The 12,540-nt window shown below is 44.6% G+C and overlaps 1 protein-coding gene across 3 annotated transcripts in view; it reads right to left on the reverse strand.

Annotated features, from left to right (window-relative positions):
- Positions 1-9,270, reverse strand: part of LOC106746198 (calmodulin-binding transcription activator 2) — a 63,695-nt gene extending 54,425 nt beyond the window's left edge. For 2 of the 3 annotated variants that reach the window (XM_014622499.1, XM_014622498.1), the window contains exon 1: positions 32-352. The gene's annotated coding sequence lies outside the window, so the exon portion shown is untranslated. Of the gene's footprint in view, positions 1-31; positions 353-9,148 lie in introns of those variants that run through there. The other variant, XM_014622497.1, reaches the window with a different exon arrangement.
- Between the last annotated feature and the right edge of the window lie 3,270 nt (positions 9,271-12,540).

The following is a 12,540-nucleotide window of genomic DNA, read 5'->3' on the forward strand; positions in this document are numbered from 1 at the left end:
TGTCATTTTCGAGGGGATGATCCTACCCTACCTCTTCCCTTCCTCTCCTTCTCACTGCTTGCCGTGACCCCGCCGTCACCGTCGACACTGTTGACCCTGGAGCGGATCTGCACACCCGCTTAGCCGCGCGCGCGGTGAGTCTTAGAGTCTTAGAGAGCGCGTGGCTTCTTCCGGCGAGCGGAATCGATGGGATTATTTCTGCCGACGGCTCTACGAACGGTCACGACTGTCGGTTTCTCTTCTCCGAGCGGCCGCCGCCTCCAAGCGCGCGGTTAGTACTACATCGCGACAAAATAACGGGGAAAGGTGCACGAGCGGTTTAAAGATAAGGCGACCGGGTCCAAGAGCCGGCCGCTTTTAGACGATGGCCCGTTGAACAGCCGATACGTTAACGCGTTCTGCTTTTTCCACGCCGTACCTGGGGAACGACTTGGCCGCTGGCTCGTGTGTGGCGGAAAGCCGGTCGATCTTGCCGAATGGACTTAACAATCTGGCGGTCGCTGATTTTCTCGAGAGACGAGTTTTCATTCTCTCTAAAGGATCACGTGCGAGAAAGGGAGAAATTTCCCGACGGAATTAGACGGCTGTTCCGCCTCGATGCATCTCTGCGAACCCGAGTCGAAATTTTGTTCCTATGTTAAACAATTCTATAACACAGTAGAAGTTAAGATAACAAAATAGATTAAATTTCAATTCTAATAATATAATATAACTCCTATTTTGATCCTGATGATATCTTACATTTTCGTTTCCGCTGTTTTAGCGTCAAAATAGGTTATTGAAGGTAACACTAAAATTCAATCTGTAAAAGTAAAGATTCAAGAAAAAAGTTAAAAAATATCAGTATTGTTAAAGTAAGTTTTTATTAATTGATATAGATTGTTTAAGTAGTCGCAAACTATCCTTAAGAGTGTCAGAATAGCATCGAAATTAAAATTAAAATTGTAATCATACTTTAAGTCTAATTTAGTTCTACATTTTAAGTCTTAGAAGACTTCTATCGTGCTCCTTTGATTCTACAAATGGGGAAATTATTGCTGTTTTCTACATTTGAAAACATAATGTAGAATTAAAATTTATATTCTGGAGACTTCGACTCTCATTTGTAACATTAAAGAAGCACTTATTGTGTCCCTTTGATACTATAAATAGAAACTTAATGTAGAATTTAAAATTTCGACTCGGATTATCTTTCAATTTTTATGTGGATTCTTTTCTCTCTCTCTCCTTTTTTGTCCAGGTAGCGAGTGATATCATTTAATTTAGATATCGAGTGGCCAAAATATTTTTAAATGTATGACGAATAAATCGATTGCCGCGCGGGATGGTCAAAACACATCTTACGTCGACCCCGTTCAGTATCGGAGCTCCGAGGATCCGGTCGCCTCGGTCTAAAGTCCGGTGCGATTTTCTCGTTTTCTCAGCGCGCTCGAACGGAGGGATTTGTTTTCGAGATCCCGCGCGCCCCGGTGGAAAGCAGCAGGAGATCCTGAAAGGATCTCGTGGTTTAAAATTGGATGAGTTTTGTTTGGAACCATTTGTACTCGCGTCGCTGGCACTCCACGGTACACATCGGCGGAGAGAGAAATCCGCGAAACTGATAGCCGATTACGGAGAGACACTGTTGTTTGATCAACCTTGCCTTCGCGGGATAAAACCTCCCGAAGCGGTCATTCGGCTCGGGATCAGCTAACTCGAAAAAAAGAAGAAACGTCACGCGGCTAACTTGCGAATTTGCACGTTCGACTCGACGATGAATTGAGAAAAAAGTATTTAAAAATTTATTTATGGGATCATCCAAATAAATCTTACTTTACAGAAATAAACTTTATTTCTGTGAAATAAATTCTATATCCCACAAATAAATTTTTAAGTAATCTTTTCTCAGTGTCGAGATACCAATTACCCTGCAAGCCCAGCGAAGATAAACTATCGTCATGAAAATGTACACCGATCAAAACCGTCCGACATATATTGAGAAAAAGAAATGGTAGAATCAACAAAATTTTGCTTAAACAAAAAAAAATTGTTCAAGCACAACGTTTAGTCCACAGAACAAGTTATATGGTTGCTGTAATGAGTTATCTGTTGATTTAACGATCGCGATGTGGTCAGCAACTGCACGAGGAGAAAAATAATTTTGCTTGTAGCAAAACATCGTTGCTACTGCATATTTATTACGGCAGCAATAAAATTTAGTTGGCTCAATTAAATTAGCAAATTACTCGTAATTAAAGCAAAAACAGTTTTTTGCCATGGCAGAAAATATTTTGCTAAATGAATTTGAACAAGTTAACACATTAAATGCCGCGGAGATTACCGATGACCAGCACTGCGATATTATCGCGTTTTGTTAAGTTATGTATAAAATATAATTAATTCCATCTGCAAAATAGGCTATACGGTCAATAAAGGGCCAAAAAAACAAAATAATAAATGTATATATCTTGAATTATATTTATTTACTACAGCTTAGTGATTTAATCATCAGTTAGACGTTTATACACTAAAAAAAATGGTTACGTCCAAGTAAATATTATTAAGGAGCACTAAAGTAATTTATTTTATTTGGATTAAGCAAATATTATTTGAATGAAGCACTTTTTTCTTTCAGTATACTACATTCAAGTAATATTTACTTAATCCAAATAAAATAAATCACTCCAATATTCCCCGATACGTAGCAGTTCTTTTCAATGTACAATCAATAGAAATCAGTGCGGCACTCAACGTCTTAATTTGCTGTTAGAAAATAACTTTTACCTATATTTATTAATTTGTCCTTATAGCAAAGTAATTTCTAAATTCAGCAAAATAATCCAGCGAATGGTAATTAATACTCTTAACAAATCGTTTTGCTGTCCACGTAGTAACTGGCAGATTTTGCTGTGGCAACATAAAATTTGCCGCGCCAGCAAATTATTTTTCTCCGTGTATATCAACGCAACACATATTGTTGCGTCAGTGTGTAATTTGTTCAGTGGACACAATATTTTTCTGAATGAATGTAACCGCCGGTTTTGTCGATCTAACCGCTTTTTCTTCTCAGTGTGTACGACGATAAAATTGGCATCGACGGGACGCTCCGTGTTGCGATGATAGTCGATAAATTATTTAGGGATGCTCTCAGACGCGACGCGCGTTCTTACGGTATTATTTGTCGCGGCTGCTTCTGCCTGGTGATGAATCGACCGCGGAGAATAAGAAACGAACGGCATCCGAGCATTTGAAACCGCTCCAAACGTCGTTATGATAGTGATCTCGGACAGGAGAGATGCGCGAGCGGTTCTTTCACGTATTCTGTAATACGAGCCGCGATTTGCATCTCATTCGGCTAATCTTCGCTGACGCGGAGGGAGAATGTTTCGCGGATCGATTCGAGGTCCTCGTCGTCGTCTATCTATCGCGAGATGAAAAATAATCTCTCGAGCTATCCCCGTCGTCGAGGAATCGCACCCGGCGAATTTCCGGGGATATATTTTCGTTTTAAGTGACCACCCGCGCGTTCCCGCGCGGAAAACAACGTGGGGACGAGGGAGGATTTTCATTTCCCCAGACTCCGCGGAACCACTTAAGTTGGCGTGCACTGTCATAAATGCATTTCTTGGCCGCCATTGTCACGTCGATCCGGCCCGCTGCAAACAGAAGCTTGACCTGCGCGCTCTTGCCAATTCCCCCTGTGTAACAATTCTCTTGGTGATTTGCAAAAAGCACTCCAGACAGCACGCGAGAGAAAATAAGAAGCTCCTCGAGTCCATCCCTTCCGAAGGGCGCGCGCGCGGTTCGTGTTTTATATATCATAACTTACATTTATTAACTAGACGTGTGTGTTTGTCGCTGTCGAGTTGCGAGACAGAACGCGAACGTCACCAATGAAAGAGACAGCGATAAGTTCTCTCGACAAGAAGGGAAGAAACCGGCGGTCTTAATATTAACACCGGATCGTTCCTCGGCGAAGACGCGTCGCGAGTCGCACGCGACGCCCAGCACACAGACTGTTAAAAAACCATCCCTTACGCGCGTTTCCTCGCAAAACGCCAGACCGTCTGGAAAATAGCCGCGTGTACCTGCGAACTGACCCATCATGATTCGTCCTGGCGACGCGTGCACGCTCGATGACGCGACAACGCGATGACGCGACTTGTCACCGTATCTGTGATAAATGCATGTCGTGTATATTTTCGGAAGAATTAATGTCACTCGCGCTTGGCGTGCCTTCAATAGGCACTAAATATACAGGGGGAATGTTAAAGGCGAGTAAATATCGCGGCCATTCATGTATGGAGAAAGAGAGAGAGAGAGAGCCAGCCCGGTATCGAGCGAGCGAGCGAGCGAGCAGGCGAACGGGTGCGAGCGCGTAGCGGATATCTGCCGGTACGACGGCACGTGCGGCAGTAATAATAGAACCATCGCGTCGTCGGTGCATTCACACGCAGAGGAGATGCCCCGCTGTATCTCGCTGTATAGCGGCACGGAGGGAGAGAGAGAGAGAGAGAGAAAGAAAGAGCCCGCCGGCAACTTTTGCGCCTTTTCCGCATTCGCGGCTTACCAGACCAGTGCAGGCCGGGCTAGAGTAGACCGCGAGTTCGATCGTGATCGAACAACCTCCGGAATTTCGAACATCTCCCTCTCCCCTTAGAAGACTATGCAGACCGCGATACACACGACAAGGGCTCGGATTGCGCATTCGTTTGCATAACGATCGCGAGCACGCGGAGAGATTCGCAGCCGCGAGACAACGAGGATGACGGCGATAAAAATACGCTCGAAAGAATTCCCGCGGAAAATCAGTCGATAAGACTGTTTGATCTTTGTCGCAAACGGCATGTGTGTGTGTGTGTGTGTGTGTGTGTGTGAAAGAAAGAGAGAGAGAGAGAGAGTGAGAATATCTTACGCATGTTCTCGACTTCGTTCGGGATGGAAGTGTAAATTTAAATTTGCATAATATTCTCGAATATGTTTTACTCTCTTTTTCCTCTCTTTTCTTCCTCTTTGTAATTTCTCTGGCGGACTCGCGAACACGACGGAACGTTCGCAGCATCGCAATAACGCGACCGGGCACGTTTTTCGTGCGCGACCGCTAAGTGATATTTACGCGGCCTTTTTATATTCATTAAATGTGAAACGTGCTCGGCCTAGGCCCGGCCCTAGAATCGGCCGGGGCGCGTCGAAGAGGGTATTCTTACGAATGCCGTGGTATTTTTCCCTCCGGACGTATACATATATTCGCCGTTCCGTCGTCGCATGAGACTGCCGCGAAATTAAATGCACTTGTTAATGCACGTTGTGTAGATTATAATATATTCGTCACATGTAATCCTGCGCCGTGCTACGCGTTGCTTACGTCGTGTATAATCTCACGATTTACAATTTGTAAACCATCTGCCTTCTAAGTGAAATTAATACTAGAGATAATTGAAGTGTGTGCTTATTAAAAAAAAGACAATAACAAAAAGACGACTTTTAATATAGTTGTATCGCAGAGTGTCGTAGCGCATCAAAGGCGCGCACCAAAGGGGCCGTTCATAAATTTAATATTTATCAAACAAAATTAGGTTCCTGGATACATTTACTTCACTATCTAAATAATAAATTAGTTTGGAACAAAGTTGAGATAGACATATGTACACAATATTGCAAATACGAAAATATTTTTTATTTTTCTTAATGCTATTTTTATGCGTCAGTTGATTTAATAGAAATGCACAGATAACAGAAAGAGATGTATAAGTGTTTAAATGTATATATATGTATTGTGTGTGTGTGGGTGTGTGCGCGTGCGTGCGTGCGTGCGTGCGTGCGTGCGTGCGTGCGTGTGTGTGTGCGTGCGTGCGTGCGCGCGTGCGTGTATTTCGAGTATTATTATAAATTATGAACTTTACACCGCTGTATTTTCAAAATAAAATAGTCAGAAATTCCGAAATTTTTGTATAATGCCTCTATATTAGTCTTTAATAATATAATAATTTTTGTATTAAAATTCTAAATGTGATTTGGAAGAAATTAAAAATAAAAATTATAAATAGGATATTAATCTCAAGGAGCACGTAATAAATTGTGTCATCTTTAGTTGCAAATATTTTAATTTACAAATAGTCAATCAACACTGAGAGAAATTATAAAGAATTATTTTTAGTGCCAACTATAACCTTTTTATAGTGTTAACTACAAAAATAATAGTAACAACATGCATATAAGATTATTATCACTAACACTACTACTACTACTTACAATAACACTTATTAGAAAATTGATTTCCCTAGCTACGATTCTTTCATAATGATGATTATAGTTACAAATATTAAATATTTTTCTCTCAGTATATTTATAATTGCGTCAATAATTAGATTATATTTAAATTTATACACAAAAGAAAATTAGTCTTAAATCAAGAATATATATTCTCACATGTAAATAAGAATATTATAATTTTCGTAGAAGATTTTTAGTCTTGATTTGATCGAATTTATATTGATGCAAGTGTTATTTGCACTCAATTCAAGACTAAAAATCTAAGAATATTAAAATATTCTTGCTTATAGATATATATCATTCATCTATCATTGTTTTAAGACTATTATTTTTATTATATATAGTACAAATTTCAACGAATATCCTTAGAAATTCATATTGTGTTACGACTACCTTAAATACCGCGAGAAAAGCACCGCGTTGAGAGAGGAGAACGACTCCTCTCGTAGTTGAATCAATTCAACCCAGATTGCAAAAGCGCGCAGAAATAATACAAAACTTTTCCCCCGTCCAGGAGAGGATCCCCCGCGTATAAATTATAAAAAATTTAACGCATATATATCGACGGTGGCGCGAGTGACAGGCAACGAACGAATGAATCGAATCTAATAAACGAATAAAATGTAGCCTGCCAATAATACGACACGAGCGAGAAGAATGGAGCAGAAAAATACTAAATGCGACACGTGCGCGCGTTCTCTCGTCAGGAATACTTTCTGCAGCGACTGTAGAATTCTGCAGAACGACGATAGTACTGCTAAACCACGCACAGCGTAGCGAGTCGCCCCGTGTCGTTAACTAGAAAATTGCGACTGGAAGACGGCCACGTACACGCGTTTAGATCGATCGATCTCTCCGCGCGCGCCCCATGTGTTCTGTCGTCTTCCAAAAACGAGACCGCGCGCGCTTCGGGAATCGTCGCGATTTGACGTTTATCGGGCGCGGCATTAAAATACGCGCGCGAGCAGCGAGCTGAAACAACATCGAGCGCCGAGAAGATCGACCGGAGACTCTACAACGAGTATTTCTTCCTACCGATTGCTTAAAAAATTCCGTCTGCTTATCTTGGAAGTGCGCATTTCGGATAATATCGTTTTAGAATCAGTGTTTTTCTTGCCCGAACCACTCTTCTTAGGAAATTTTATTTAAAACAAACCGATCGGAAATACTTTCCGAGATTGAATTCAATGCTACACTAAGAAACCCATTTAGTTGAATCAACTAAATAGGCACATACATTTTTTGTTATAAGAACCAAGGTTTAGTTCTCTAAACCAAAGATTTGGTTCTTTGAAACCTCTGAAACTTCAGAGAACCAAACCTTTGGTTCAGTTTAGTAATTTCTAATAACTTCGTGACGTTTTTCTCGCAGTATTTAAAATTCTTCCTATTCATTGTTGTTGTCTTTTCTCTCTCTCTCTCTCTCTCTCTCTCTCTCTCTATTTTTTTAATAGCGCACATATCAATTACTTTTATTTCTAGTGTTAGTGTGATTGACATTGGCAACTGTTTAATTATTTTATGGAAGCGGTCAGCCACATTATTTTTAGAAAAATTATTACGTTATGTTTCCTGTTGGAAATTGCACGGTCTATAAAGGCTCGTCAGGGAGATATTTCGGTGTTGTTGTGAGACAGCCGAAAACTCGGTAACTCCGTGTGCTGCAATCAATAAGCGCGCATCAGTCTCAGCGTGTCAGTCGTATTCGAGAGTGAATGTCAGTTTCCAAACAGTTAGCGGAACTGCGATGCACTCTAAACTGATGTTCTCAAGCACGGTCCTAGTTATGCAGGTAGTTACTATCGTTTTCGAACGGGCCGTCAGAATCCCAGGCGGCAGGAAACGCGTGGCTTGTCACTCTTGATAACAGCTGATTACGAATGAGCTCGTCCAGATAACGAGGCCCGCTCCCCCCTCCCTCTCTCTCTCTCTCTCTTACTGGTATGTACACGTAAACAGTGTACATTGATATATCACGTTGATATCGCGTCGATATTATCGTCGACGCTTCGAAACTCGCTTCTCTCTTTCGCGCAAACACGAACGGCGGGCGACGCGCGTAATTAATGATTAACCGATCGCGCGAACGCCGATGTGAATTTCTACCAATAGACGCGATTCGTTCCTCGTTTTCACCACTTCCATTTCACTCCCCACATCGACCCGGGAGACTCTCACGCGAGGGAAGAACGCTCGCTTCAATAAGTCAGGGCAGTAAAACCTGGGATTAACCTTGTGTTCTGAAAATATTATCCACCGCGCCGCGCAGAAGTGACGAAGGGTCTCACCCCGAGCCCTTAAGGGATGGATTTACAACGCGGATGTCGTTACGGGCGATTACATCGTGTATGTCGTGCGTTAACGCCTGTGACGTTTGCGTGACGCGAGGCGAGGACAATTCTAGACTAAGGAAATTAATCTCTGAATTGTCTCGAGCTGTTCTTCCTTCCCCTCCTCCTTCTCTCTCTTTCTCTTTTCTCGTCGAGATAAGAAATTAGCGGAGCGGCAAAGAGATAGACTCAATAAATTAATCGCACCGCCACGATAACAATGACGTACGTATATTCGGAACCGGAACGAGGTGAGACTCTTTCGAAATATGGCGATAATCATTTTTCGGCGCAAAGCAAAGAGCTGTTAGAAAGAGATTGCGTCTCTTCCCCCACAGTCCCCCGGGATACATAAGGTATATAATCTCGAAAGAAAATTGCCAAACATTGCCGCGGAAAATTATCCCCCGCAAACGGACGGGCCGAAAGCCACTCTCTCTTTCTCTCTCTCCCTCTCTTTCAGGTTTTATTAATTTCCACGACAGAGAGATCCGCCCTTATAGGAGCGACAACGCGACGCAAAGCACGTTCTGCCGCGTATCTACACTCTCAATAATTAAACTCACCGAAATTACGCCAGCGATAAGGTATCGGGCACACACGCGACGCCTCCAGAACTCGTACGTGACTCCGGTTTTTCCAGCGGGAATTATCTTTCGGAGAGGCCGGCGTGCTCGCTCGCGAAACACCAAACCCCATCGCGATCACGTGAAACTCGCGTAATACCGGCCATCGTGCCCCGTGTACCGACGCGACCGCCAACTGCACACCGCCTCTTCGATTCGCGCGATCCCAATCGCGAGCGCGATTAAAGCGAGCTCGCGCGAACTTTAATTGCGGATGCGTTTGATAAGCTCACGGAGAGCGCTCGTCGGACACTTCTCGCTTCTATTCCGCGCCTGAATAATACGTAAAGCTAACAACAGTGACTGTGAACATTCGTGTAAACTGTATGACATGTAAATTTTATGATAACAAAACAGTACAATACTCTGCGATAGCAAGTATCTACTGACGTAACAATCAGCAGTGAATAAAAACACCGACGGCTCGTAACAATAGAAGCTTCATCCGACAGCAAGTACGGACTTCAAATCGCAATACCTAGTCGGACGCGAACACCGTCTCGAGCGAGCCGAGGACGTTCGCACGGGCCGCTCAGGATCGTGCGGATCTGCCGCGCTGCGGAGCGAAGCTCGCGTTGGACGGTCCGTCGAACTTCCCGCCAAAAGTCCCCGAGACGACGAGGAACGTGTCCATCGCGCGTTACCCGCGCGTCTGCTTCAAATCCGCGCACGGCGACGACGACGACGACGGTGATCCGGGCGCACGTGTGACCGTACGCGCGAACCAAACGCGAGATTCTTCCCTTACGATCGGCGGCGGGTTCACGGTATGCGCTAAAAATAGCGGCACCCATAAAACTGTTTGCGCTCGGAGCGAGAGACCACCACGCGGCCGAACGAAAGCACGACGACGACGACGACGACGACGACGGCGGCAACGAGGACGACGGAACGCTCGTCACTTCTATTTCACGCGCGCGCGCGTTCACGCGGACTCTATTTTTATTTCTCTATTCTCCCGTATTCACCGCGAAACCGCTCTAGATGACCTCCCGAGGCGCGCAGTGGGTATTCTCGATCGCTCGAAACGAGACGTCGCTCGACGGCCGCCAGCAGCGTCGACAAGGCGCGGCGGGCGGCGGGCTCGCGGCGCCGCGACGGCAGCCGTGCCGTCGGGCACAGGGAAAGGGCGATACTTACGGGATCCTCGCTCCGGACGAGAACAGAAGGCCCGTCGTCGTGGTGGCTGCTCATTTCGACAGGCTTCCCGGTGCGCGCGCGACGTCGACGTCCCGGCCAGAGCGGCGGACAGGAACGGCGTCTCGGCGACGCGTCCGCGTTCACCAGCGGCGAGGGCAGCGACGGCGACGACGGCGGCAGTAACACCTTGATCCGCGCGACGACACCGCGATGTTCATGATCGACGACGACGGCAACGACGATGACGACGACGAGACAGTGGCGGCGGGGGCGGCGATCTTGTCCAACAACGACGTTCCTCGCGCTACCTCGTCGGGGAACACCCTGGCGCCGAGCGATCACCTCGCGTCGCGATGCGATAATGCGTGGCTCTCACGCAGGAAATCGCGCGATCACGCGTGCCCGCGGCCGCGGTCGATCCTCGGAATCCATGACAGGTATACGCACGTATATACGTACGTTGTATGTACGTACGTGCAGCACGACGGCCGGAGCAGCGAGCGCGAGAGCGCGGGCCGAGCCGTGGATCGCATGCGCCACGGCAAAAGTCATCGTGCCGCCTCGAGACCGCCCCGCGCAGCGCGTACACGAGAAAACTCGTTCACAATTCAAAGAGTTCCCGCGCGCCGCCGCTCGCGACCACCGTCTGCATCGGGCGTCGCTCTTCCGCGTCCTCGAGGAAAGTCGGGAAAACAAATGAAACGCTGCTCACGGACACCGTGGTGTTCTTCCTCGACGATGGGGCTCGGGAGCCTCGTGTAATCGTGTTAATAATTATGTACTCACGATAATGAGTGTCACGAAAGCGTCAGAAGGCGATGATTGGCGTCGCTGTGAAATGTCGCGTTGTCATTTGTGTGTTTGACAAGTGTCACGGCCATCCCAATTAGTCGCGCTCGCGAAAGGTGTAGAAAGCGCAGTTAAAGAGTGCAGTTGGAAAAAACGAGGCCGCCGTCGCTCAATCTGCTAGACCTTACGCCCCGACGTCAGTCATAAAGTCAGCTTTTGCACTTTCTCGCATCCCGAAATGCCCTGGGGCAACACTCTGAACATTCCCGCTTATCGTTCCGATCGAATAGCACGCGTATCGATACATCGTTCGACTTTGATATGAACGTTCTGCGCGAACCGGCTGCGCGGTAGCATCGCTCCTGCATCATTTAGCGGCGCTTCCGCGCACGGAAGCGCCTTATCGCGGATGCAATTGTACCAACTCAGAGAGTGCTCCCCAGAATTCGAAATATATATACAATATGAGAAGCGTTTTTGAAAATTAACACGAACTATGGTGCAATAAGTTGAAGTGAGATAAATATATGTTTTCTCACTTCGACTTATCGTACCATTGCATTAGTGCAGTTAAAAAGACCAATGTATGAAATATAATTAATTGCAATTGGACAAATCGGTTACACGGCAGATAGAGAGCAAATGACACGAAATAAAAGATGTACGTCTCTCGAGTTACATTTATTTATTGTATCTTTAGTAATCCAATCATCCTGCAACCGGCTTTTGCTAGCCTTGTATAATTTTATCATCGATTGAGATTTTATATAATTAACAGAATTTAAAATGGCAGTCATGTTTATATTTTGTAGTTGTTGCATCAACCAATAGCGATTGTTTTGTGTAAACTGCTCTTGGCACAGTTGCATTCTTGTCTCTTAATTACTCGCAATTTGCATTTATCTTTACACCGATCATTGTATACCGTGTACCATGTAGTGGAAATATAATATTTCTAGCACAGAGGAGTATTATTGTATACCAGAGACAGTATAATTTCACGGGAAGCGCACAATATCAGAGACTTGAATGTTTGGAGGCAGTAATTTATTTTACACATATACTTCATTACGCATATGAACGCTTTAACATAGAGAGACAAAATCAATTTTATGCTCGTACAATCGATCAATATGTTGCTTTCTACTCTTATTCTCATGCACGATACAGTGATATTATCATGTGTTCTACATTTCATTGAGCGCATCGTAAGCCACACACACGAACGATCCGCAGCGTGCAGGATTTGTTTAGTTTCGCTCAAACTCTGGTACCAAAGATGCTACAGTGTGCACCCTACATATATTATATATATATATCATAAATCACATAAGAAATGAGTATAATTAAACTCGTGTATATATGTATATATATATATATATATATATATATATATATATATA

This window comes from Dinoponera quadriceps, unplaced genomic scaffold (genome assembly GCF_001313825.1).
Source record: "Dinoponera quadriceps isolate SergipeBrazil2010 unplaced genomic scaffold, ASM131382v1 scaffold566, whole genome shotgun sequence".
In the NCBI taxonomy this organism is placed as follows: domain Eukaryota; kingdom Metazoa; phylum Arthropoda; class Insecta; order Hymenoptera; family Formicidae; genus Dinoponera; species Dinoponera quadriceps.